This window comes from Pelophylax lessonae (assembly GCF_965119305.1).
Source record: "Pelophylax lessonae genome assembly, chromosome: 12".
Lineage (NCBI taxonomy): Eukaryota > Metazoa > Chordata > Amphibia > Anura > Ranidae > Pelophylax > Pelophylax lessonae.
The window spans coordinates 111,541,544-111,553,736 of record NC_138779.1 but is presented as its reverse complement, the minus strand read 5'-3'; positions in this window follow the sequence as shown (position 1 = coordinate 111,553,736).

The following is a 12,193-nucleotide window of genomic DNA, read 5'->3' as shown; positions in this document are numbered from 1 at the left end:
GTATACGTACTATTGCAGTACAAAATTAATTGAAGTAACACAGTCCAAGGTTAAATAGTGACTTAGTGCTCAGGAATAAATATTGTCCTTAGTGAGAGTGGTTCTTCACGATTGGAAGGTGCAAACTGCTGTGATTTGGTTGACTACGGTGTCGATTCCTTCTCCCAAGTGAATGTGAGAATTGGATCACTTACCGAATGTAGTGGGTCTCATATGCCATATGACATTAAGACTAGGGTTGAGCGGACACCTAGATGTCCGTGTTCGACGGGTTCGGCCGAACTTTAAAAAAAAGTCCGGGTCCGTGTCCCGGACTTTTACCGAACTTTTCCCGGACACCGAACCCCATTGAAGTCAATGGGGACCCGAACTTTAAGGCACTAAAATGGCTCTAAAACACCAATGGAAAGGGCTAGAGTGCTGCAAATGGCAGCAAAACGTAGTTAAGAGCATGGCAAGTGCTCTGCAAACAAATGTGGATAGGGAAATAACTTAAAACAACAAAAAAAAAACAGAAAAATAAAACAATGTTCTTCATCTCTGAAGGACGAGGCCCATATGGAGTAGGAGGGAGGTTGAGGTGGTGGTGGATGTGGCGGTGTCATAGGCGTGCGCACAGGGTGTGCCTGGTGTACCTGGGCACACCCTAATCACCTAGGGCACATAGCATTATCGCTCTGTTTGCCAGTGAGGAGATGGGAAAGATCTCCCTCGCACCTGCTCTGCTCTATTTCTCTTTGCCAGCAGGGAGAGCAATGTATCGGGGCCATGTACATGTAGGCAAACACATGCATGTGTATTTCAACTTTGGGGTGCACACCCTAATGCAATAGGCTGCGCACACCTATGGGCGGTGTAGGTGGAAGCGGCGGTGGAGGAGGACCAGGGCCGGATTAAGAGCATCATGGTCTTGGTGCTGAGGATTTTGAAGGGCCTTAAGGGCCGTGCCTTGGCATGCACCCAGAGGAGGAAGGGTGCAGCCATGCATGCCTAATTCAACATGGGATGCTGTCTCTGAAGCCCATAAACACATCCATGCATCGGCAACTGTCCCTCCTTGTCCGGCCTTCGCGCTGTGTGGGGAGGTTCTGAGGGTGCTGCCTGGGGAAGCGAGCATAGAAGCCAGACTTCTGTGTTTACAAGTGACAGAAGAGCGGTCACAGTGAATATGGCCAACCCGGGGCCTATATAAAAGGTAGGGGCCTGCATGGAGCTGCAGCTCCAATAGCCCCTACGTTAATCTGGCCCTGAGGAGGAGGATGAGGTAGCCAACACTGCTTCTTTTCACAAATTTTAAATGAGGGTACACCCCAAAAGAGTGAGAAAGAGCAAAAATGGAACAATGGCTGGGTAAGGTCGGTATCCATTGCTATTCTGCACAAGGTACGGAAAAGTCCCGTGGGATCCATGCCTGGTTCATTTTAATGAACGTGAGCTTGTCCACATTGTCTCTGGACAGGCGGCTGCGCTTGTCTGTTATAACACCCCCAGCCGTGCTAAATACCCGTTCAGATAATACACTGGCTGCAGGGCACGCCAGCACCTCCAAGGCGTAAAGGGCAAGCTCAGGCCATGTGCCCAATTTGGAGACCCAGAAGTTGAAGGGGGCAGACCCCTCATTCACTACATGTAGGCGTGTGCACACATACTGCTCCACCATGTTGGTAAAATGCTGCCTCCTGCTAAGACGTTCCATATGAGCTGCTGGTGCTGCTGTTTGTTGTGGCGTGCTGACAAAGCTTTTCCACATTTCGGCCATGCTAACCCTGCCTTCTGAGGTGCTGGCGGTGCCCTGGTTGAGTTGGCGACCTCCTCCTCCCTCCTCCTCTGCCTTGTGCTTCCACTGTGGCCCCGCTGTCAGATGGGAATGCCAGCAGCATCGCGTCTACCAGCGTGCGCTTGTACTCGCGCATCTTGCGATCGCGCTCCAGTGAGTGAATTAAGGACGGTACGTTGTCCTTGTAACGGGGATCCAGCAGCGTGGCCACCCAGTAATCAGCACAAGTTAGAATGTGGGCAACTCGGCAGTCGTTGTGGAGACACTGCAGCATGTAATCGCTCATGTGTGCCAGGCTGCCCAGAGGCGACGAAAGGCTGTCCTCTGTGGGAGGTGTATCGTCCGTGTCCTCTGTATCCCCCCAGCCACGCACCAGTGATGGCCATGAGCTGGCCTGGGTGCCACCCTGCTGTGAACATGGTTCCATCTCCTCCTCCAGCTCCTCCTCCTCCTCATCCTCCTCATCCTCCAGAACTGTGCCCCTGCTGGACAATTGTGTCCCTGGCGTTTGTGTGTGCAGGAACCCACCCTCGGAGCCCCTTGCGAATGACTGCCCTGAAAGCCTTTGAAATGTTACCTCTTCATCCTCCTCCTCCTCCTCATCCTGTGCCACATCCTCTTCCATCATCGCCCGAATTGTTTTTTCAAGGAGGCATAGAAGTGGGATAGTTAAGCTGAGAACGGCGTCATTGCCACTGGCCATGTTGGTGGAGTACTCAAAACAGCGCAACAAGGCAAAATATATGCAAATGTCAAATATGCAAACTATGCCGCAATTTAATGTTTTTTACACCAAAAGGGTGTGTATTGAATAGCGGAATAGGATAAAAAACTGTGTATCTCACACGTACAAACACAGACTAGGCCCGATTAAATTTTTTCCTACCCTAAAGGGAGGATGAGGAAGAGGAGTATGGAACAGGCAGCACCCTCAAATCTTCAGAAGTATGAGATGAACCCCCAAAAACTTGGAAAGGTGGATCTCACACGTACCGACACAGACTATTCCGCAATTTAATTGAGCCCCAAAGGTTTTTATTGAATAGCGAAATAGGAAATATGATCAAAAAAAGTGTATGTTTTTCACACGTACAGAAGCACACTAGGCCCCAATTACTATTGTTTGTACACCTAAAAGGATGGATGAGGAAGAGGAGGAGGAGGAGTATAGAACAGGCAGCACCCTCAAAGCTTCAGAAGTATGAGATGAACCCCAAAAACTTGGAAAGGTGGATCTCACACGTACCGACACAGACTATTCCGCAATTTAATTGAGCCCCAAAGGTTTTTATTGAATAGCGGAATAGGAAATATGATCAAAAAAAGTGTATGTTTTTCACACGTACAGAAGCACACTAGGCCCCAATTACTATTGTTTGTACACCTAAAAGGATGGATGAGGAGGAGGAGGAGGAGGAGTATAGAACAGGCAGCACCCTCAAAGCTTCAGAAGTATGAGATGAACCCCAAAAACTTGGAAAGGTGGATCTCACACGTACCGACACAGACTATTCCGCAATTTAATTGAGCCCCAAAGGTTTTTATTGAATAGCGGAATAGGAAATATGATCAAAAAAAAGTGTATGTTTTTCACACGTACAGAAGCACACTAGGCCCCAATTACTATTGTTTGTACACCTAAAAGGATGGATGAGGAGGAGGAGGAGGAGGAGGAGTATAGAACAGGCAGCACCCTCAAAGCTTCAGAAGTATGAGATGAACCCCAAAAACTTGGAAAGGTGGATCTCACACGTACCGACACAGACTATTCCGCAATTTAATTGAGCCCCAAAGGTTTTTATTGAATAACGGAATAGGAAATATGATCAAAAAAAGTGTATGTTTTTCACACGTACAGAAGCACACTAGGCCCCAATTACTATTGTTTGTACACCTAAAAGGATGGATGAGGAGGAGGAGGAGGAGTATAGAACAGGCAGCACCCTCAAAGCTTCAGAAGTATGAGATGAACCCCAAAAACTTGGAAAGGTGGATCTCACACGTACCGACACAGACTATTCCGCAATTTAATTGAGCCCCAAAGGTTTTTATTGAATAGCGGAATAGGAAATATGATCAAAAAAAAGTGTATGTTTTTCACACGTACAGAAGCACACTAGGCCCCAATTACTATTGTTTGTACACCTAAAAGGATGGATGAGGAAGAGGAGGAGGAGGAGTATAGAACAGGCAGCACCCTCAAAGCTTCAGAAGTATGAGATGAACCCCAAAAACTTGGAAAGGTGGATCTCACACGTACCGACACAGACTATTCCGCAATTTAATTGAGCCCCAAAGGTTTTTATTGAATAGCGGAATAGGAAATATGATCAAAAAAAAGTGTATGTTTTTCACACGTACAGAAGCACACTAGGCCCCAATTACTATTGTTTGTACACCTAAAAGGATGGATGAGGAGGAGGAGGAGGAGGAGTATAGAACAGGCAGCACCCTCAAAGCTTCAGAAGTATGAGATGAACCCCAAAAACTTGGAAAGGTGGATCTCACAGGTACCGACACAGACTATTCTGCAATTTAATTGAGCCCCAAAGGTTTTTATTGAATAGCGGAATAGGAAATATGATCAAAAAAAAGTGTATGTTTTTCACACGTACAGAAGCACACTAGGCCCCAATTACTATTGTTTGTACACCTAAAAGGATGGATGAGGAGGAGGAGGAGGAGTATAGAACAGGCAGCACCCTCAAAGCTTCAGAAGTATGAGATTGTGTTCACTGTACCCCACAAAGATTGTGTTCACTGTACTCCACAAAGATTGTGTTCACTGTACCCCACAAAGGTTTTGTTCACTGCACCCCACAAAGATTGTGTTCACTGTACCCCACAAAGGTTTTGTTCACTGCACCCCACAAAGATTGTGTTCACTGTACCCCACAAAGATTGTGTTCACTGCACCCCAAAAGGATTGTCTTCTCTGCACCCCACAAAGATTGTGTTCACTGTACCCCACAAAGGTTTTGTTCACTGCACCCCACAAAGATTGTGTTCACTGCACCCCACAAAGATTGTGTTCACTGTACCCCACAAAGGTTTTGTTCACTGCACCCCACAAAGATTGTGTTCACTGTACCCCACAAAGATTGTGTTCACTGCACTCCAAAAGGATTGTCTTCACTGCACCCCACAAAGATTGTGTTCACTGTACCCCACAAAGGTTTTGTTCACTGCACCCCACAAAGATTGTGTTCACTGTACCCCACAAAGGTTTTGTTCACTGCACCCCACAAAGATTGTGTTCACTGTACCCCCCAAAGATTTTGTTCACTGCACCCCACAAGGATTGTCTTCACTGCACCCCACAAGGATTGTCTTCACTGCACCCCACAAGGATTGTCTTCACTGCACCCCACAAAGATTGTGTTCACTGTACCCCACAAAGATTTTGTTCACTGCACCCCACAAAGATTGTGTTCACTGTACCCCACAAAGATTTTGTTCACTGCACTTCAAAAGGATTGTGTTCACTGCACCCCACAAAGATTGTGTTCACTGTACCCCACAAAGGTTTTGTTCACTGCACCCCACAAAGATTGTGTTCACTGTACCCCCCAAAGATTTTGTTCACTGCACCCCACAAGGATTGTCTTCACTGCACCCCACAAGGATTGTCTTCACTGCACCCCACAAAGATTGTGTTCACTGCACCCCACAAAGGTTTTGTTCACTGCACCCCACAAAGATTGTGTTCACTGCACCCCACAAAGATTGTGTTCACTGTACCCCACAAAGGTTTTGTTCACTGCACCCCACAAAGATTGTGTTCACTGTACCCCACAAAGATTGTGTTCACTGCACTCCAAAAGGATTGTCTTCACTGCACCCCACAAAGATTGTGTTCACTGTACCCCACAAAGGTTTTGTTCACTGCACCCCACAAAGATTGTGTTCACTGTACCCCACAAAGGTTTTGTTCACTGCACCCCACAAAGATTGTGTTCACTGTACCCCCCAAAGATTTTGTTCACTGCACCCCACAAGGATTGTCTTCACTGCACCCCACAAGGATTGTCTTCACTGCACCCCACAAGGATTGTCTTCACTGCACCCCACAAAGATTGTGTTCACTGTACCCCACAAAGATTTTGTTCACTGCACCCCACAAAGATTGTGTTCACTGTACCCCACAAAGATTTTGTTCACTGCACTCCAAAAGGATTGTCTTCACTGCACCCCACAAAGATTGTGTTCACTGTACCCCACAAAGGTTTTGTTCACTGCACCCCACAAAGATTGTGTTCACTGTACCCCACAAAGGTTTTGTTCACTGCACCCCACAAAGATTGTGTTCACTGTACCCTACAAAGATTGTGTTCACTGTACCCCACAAAGGTTTTGTTCACTGCACCCCACAAAGATTGTGTTCACTGTACCCCACAAAGGTTGTGTTCACTGCACCCCACAAAGGTTTTGTTCACTGCACCCCACAAAGATTGTGTTCACTGCACCCCACAAAGATTGTGTTCACTGTACCCCACAAAGGTTTTGTTCACTGCACCCCACAAAGATTGTGTTCACTGTACCCCACAAAGATTGTGTTCACTGTACCCCACAAAGGTTTTGTTCACTGCACCCCACAGAGATTGTGTTCACTGTACCCCACAAAGGTTTTGTTCACTGCACCCCACAAAGATTGTGTTCACTGTACCCCACAAAGATTGTGTTCACTGCACCCCAAAAGGATTGTCTTCTCTGCACCCCACAAAGATTGTGTTCACTGTACCCCACAAAGGTTTTGTTCACTGCACCCCACAAAGATTGTGTTCACTGCACCCCACAAAGATTGTGTTCACTGTACCCCACAAAGGTTTTGTTCACTGCACCCCACAAAGATTGTGTTCACTGTACCCCACAAAGATTGTGTTCACTGCACTCCAAAAGGATTGTCTTCACTGCACCCCACAAAGATTGTGTTCACTGTACCCCACAAAGGTTTTGTTCACTGCACCCCACAAAGATTGTGTTCACTGTACCCCCAAAGGTTTTGTTCACTGCACCCCACAAAGATTGTGTTCACTGTACCCCCCAAAGATTTTGTTCACTGCACCCCACAAGGATTGTCTTCACTGCACCCCACAAGGATTGTCTTCACTGCACCCCACAAAGATTGTGTTCACTGTACCCCACAAAGATTTTGTTCACTGCACCCCACAAAGATTGTGTTCACTGTACCCCACAAAGATTTTGTTCACTGCACTCCAAAAGGATTGTCTTCACTGCACCCCACAAAGATTGTGTTCACTGTACCCCACAAAGGTTTTGTTCACTGCACCCCACAAAGATTGTGTTCACTGTACCCCCCAAAGATTTTGTTCACTGCACCCCACAAGGATTGTCTTCACTGCACCCCACAAGGATTGTCTTCACTGCACCCCACAAAGATTGTGTTCACTGCACCCCACAAAGGTTTTGTTCACTGCACCCCACAAAGATTGTGTTCACTGCACCCCACAAAGATTGTGTTCACTGTACCCCACAAAGGTTTTGTTAACTGCACCCCACAAAGATTGTGTTCACTGTACCCCACAAAGATTGTGTTCACTGCACTCCAAAAGGATTGTCTTCACTGCACCCCACAAAGATTGTGTTCACTGTACCCCACAAAGGTTTTGTTCACTGCACCCCACAAAGATTGTGTTCACTGTACCCCACAAAGGTTTTGTTCACTGCACCCCACAAAGATTGTGTTCACTGTACCCCCCAAAGATTTTGTTCACTGCACCCCACAAGGATTGTCTTCACTTCACCCCACAAGGATTGTCTTCACTGCACCCCACAAGGATTGTCTTCACTGCACCCCACAAAGATTGTGTTCACTGTACCCCACAAAGATTTTGTTCACTGCACCCCACAAAGATTGTGTTCACTGTACCCCACAAAGATTTTGTTCACTGCACCCCAAAAGGATTGTCTTCACTGCACCCCACAAAGATTGTGTTCACTGTACCCCACAAAGGTTTTGTTCACTGCACCCCACAAAGATTGTGTTCACTGTACCCCACAAAGGTTTTGTTCACTGCACCCCACAAAGATTGTGTTCACTGTACCCCACAAAGATTGTGTTCACTGTACCCCACAAAGGTTTTGTTCACTGCACCCCACAAAGATTGTGTTCACTGTACCCCACAAAGGTTGTGTTCACTGCACCCCACAAAGGTTTTGTTCACTGCACCCCACAAAGATTGTGTTCACTGCACCCCACAAAGATTGTGTTCACTGTACCCTACAAAGGTTTTGTTCACTGCACCCCACAAAGATTGTGTTCACTGTACCCCACAAAGATTGTGTTCACTGCACCCCACAAAGATTGTGTTCACTGTACCCCACAAAGGTTTTGTTCACTGCACCCCACAAAGATTGTGTTCACTGTACCCCACAAAGATTGTGTTCACTGTACCCCACAAAGGTTTTGTTCACTGCACCCCACAGAGATTGTGTTCACTGTACCCCACAAAGGTTTTGTTCACTGCACCCCACAAAGATTGTGTTCACTGTACCCCACAAAGATTGTGTTCACTGCACCCCAAAAGGATTGTCTTCTCTGCACCCCACAAAGATTGTGTTCACTGTACCCCACAAAGGTTTTGTTCACTGCACCCCACAAAGATTGTGTTCACTGCACCCCACAAAGATTGTGTTCACTGTACCCCACAAAGGTTTTGTTCACTGCACCCCACAAAGATTGTGTTCACTGTACCCCACAAAGATTGTGTTCACTGCACTCCAAAAGGATTGTCTTCACTGCACCCCACAAAGATTGTGTTCACTGTACCCCACAAAGGTTTTGTTCACTGCACCCCACAAAGATTGTGTTCACTGTACCCCCAAAGGTTTTGTTCACTGCACCCCACAAAGATTGTGTTCACTGTACCCCCCAAAGATTTTGTTCACTGCACCCCACAAGGATTGTCTTCACTGCACCCCACAAGGATTGTCTTCACTGCACCCCACAAAGATTGTGTTCACTGTACCCCACAAAGATTTTGTTCACTGCACCCCACAAAGATTGTGTTCACTGTACCCCACAAAGATTTTGTTCACTGCACTCCAAAAGGATTGTCTTCACTGCACCCCACAAAGATTGTGTTCACTGTACCCCACAAAGGTTTTGTTCACTGCACCCCACAAAGATTGTGTTCACTGTACCCCCCAAAGATTTTGTTCACTGCACCCCACAAGGATTGTCTTCACTGCACCCCACAAGGATTGTCTTCACTGCACCCCACAAAGATTGTGTTCACTGCACCCCACAAAGGTTTTGTTCACTGCACCCCACAAAGATTGTGTTCACTGCACCCCACAAAGATTGTGTTCACTGTACCCCACAAAGGTTTTGTTAACTGCACCCCACAAAGATTGTGTTCACTGTACCCCACAAAGATTGTGTTCACTGCACTCCAAAAGGATTGTCTTCACTGCACCCCACAAAGATTGTGTTCACTGTACCCCACAAAGGTTTTGTTCACTGCACCCCACAAAGATTGTGTTCACTGTACCCCACAAAGGTTTTGTTCACTGCACCCCACAAAGATTGTGTTCACTGTACCCCCCAAAGATTTTGTTCACTGCACCCCACAAGGATTGTCTTCACTTCACCCCACAAGGATTGTCTTCACTGCACCCCACAAGGATTGTCTTCACTGCACCCCACAAAGATTGTGTTCACTGTACCCCACAAAGATTTTGTTCACTGCACCCCACAAAGATTGTGTTCACTGTACCCCACAAAGATTTTGTTCACTGCACCCCAAAAGGATTGTCTTCACTGCACCCCACAAAGATTGTGTTCACTGTACCCCACAAAGGTTTTGTTCACTGCACCCCACAAAGATTGTGTTCACTGTACCCCACAAAGGTTTTGTTCACTGCACCCCACAAAGATTGTGTTCACTGTACCCCACAAAGATTGTGTTCACTGTACCCCACAAAGGTTTTGTTCACTGCACCCCACAAAGATTGTGTTCACTGTACCCCACAAAGGTTGTGTTCACTGCACCCCACAAAGGTTTTGTTCACTGCACCCCACAAAGATTGTGTTCACTGCACCCCACAAAGATTGTGTTCACTGTACCCTACAAAGGTTTTGTTCACTGCACCCCACAAAGATTGTGTTCACTGTACCCCACAAAGATTGTGTTCACTGCACTCCAAAAGGATTGTCTTCACTGCACCCCACAAAGATTGTGTTCACTGTACCCCACAAATGTTTTGTTCACTGCACCCCACAAAGATTGTGTTCACTGTACCCCACAAAGGTTTTGTTCACTGCACCCCACAAAGATTGTGTTCACTGTACCCCCCAAAGATTTTGTTCACTGCACCCCACAAGGATTGTCTTCACTGCACCCCACAAGGATTGTCTTCACTGCACCCCACAAATATTGTGTTCACTGCACCCCACAAAGGTTTTGTTCACTGCACCCCACAAAGATTGTGTTCACTGTACCCCCCCCCCCCAAAGATTTTGTTCACTGCACCCCACAAGGATTGTCTTCTCTGCACCCCACAAAGATTGTGTTCACTGTACCCCCCAAAGATTTTGTTCACTGCACCCCACAAGGATTGTCTTCACTGCACCCCACAAGGATTGTCTTCACTGCACCCCACAAAGATTGTGTTCACTGTACCCCCACAAAGGTTTTGTTCACTGCACCCCACAAAGATTGTGTTCACTGTACCCCCCAAAGATTTTGTTCACTGCACTCCAAAAGGATTGTGTTCACTGCACCCCAAAAAGATTGTGTTCACTGCAGCCCACACACAGAAAAATGGATGTGGATCACTGACACCTGCCTATCTCCTATCCCACACCACACAGCAATATCGATTGTAGTTTGTAGAACACACTTTCCCTAAAATTCAGCAGACTCTGTCCCTAACAGGATTGAGAAGAGATCGTAGATCAGGAGAACTAAGTGCAGACCCCACCCCACACAGCAATATCGATTGTAGTTTGTAGAACACACTGACCCTATAATTCAGCAGACTCTATCCCTAAAATGCCTACAACTCGCCCTGCCTAAACACTCCGACCTGTCCCTCAATTCTATCCGGACACAAATGGTTTTTTCCTGCCTACCTTTCCCTAATCAGCAGCCAGCACGTTGATGTGTGCTCTGTCCCTGATCTAAGCAGCATAATGACGCCGCTGCGGCTGCCTCGAACTTATAAAGACTTGGTCACATGCTTCAGACGGCCAATCACAGCTACTGAGACATTTGCAGGCATGAAAAAAAGGGGGGAGATTGGCGCAATCGGATTACACGAGCTGCTGCGATAATCTAGATATGGGCAAAAATGCAGATGATTGAGTCCAGTGGAATTGCTAGACACTTTGATGGCTGCAGGCTTTGTAGGGTGAAGCAACCCTGTATGGATCCAAGACAAAAAGAGAGAGAAGACCAAGCGCCAATCTAAGTGTAGCAATGCAGTTGATTTATTAGCAATTAAAAGAGTATTACTCACAAACGTGCGTTAAAAACAGGCATCTCAAATAGTCCAGGGCATCTGGGCGCTATTCATCCAGGGTGTCATTCCGGATCCCTTGTGGAGCTGGCGCTGTGGGGGATGAGCGGCGATCTCCTGTTGTGAGGCAGGGGACGTGCAGATCCTTTCGGCGGTGGTGTAGCAGCGTGGGTCCTTGGGTCGGAGGGCTATGACATCACTTCCTGGGGATGCTGGTGCGTAGAACGGCGACGCATTGCGGGCATGGCTGGGATGGCTTAAGGCACACCAGTTAAACGATTGTTGATTGGCTGTTGAAAGCCCGCCATGAAAAGAGCGCCAAAGCATGCAAAACCCGGAAATAAAACGACCGAACACGGATTTTTACCCGAATATACAGTAAAGTGTCCATGTTCGTGTTCGGGTAACAATAATCCAATTATTCGGTACGAACACGAATAATACAGTCCGTGTTCGCTCAACACTAATTAAGACCTTTCGCGCTGGGGTGGCCTCCTGCGCCAAAAAGGGTTCCCCTTTAGGTGGTCCTATGGAATGGTATATAGAGGAAAAAGGAGAAGTGCTTGGCGCTGCCAATATATGCGTTTAGAAGTGTGGAAGGTAGAAGCTAGTATAGACAACACAGATGTCACAAATATTATAACTATTATGCACGTTTGAAAAAATGAATATTAAATAAATAAGTGAGGTTTTAAATGAGGTAAAAACAGGAATAAAGTGTAAGAGCATAAAACCTAGAGCCCAATATTTAAATGTATAAAAGTAAATAGGTATGCAAAAAAAGAAGGTGACATATACATCCACAATATACTCTAATAAATGATATATATATATATATAGTGCCCTTCAAGTGAGGGTGAAGTAGTGGTGTATAAGTAATAATAAAAAGGTAGAGTAGAAAAAATTAATATATATAAATAATTTTACAGTGAC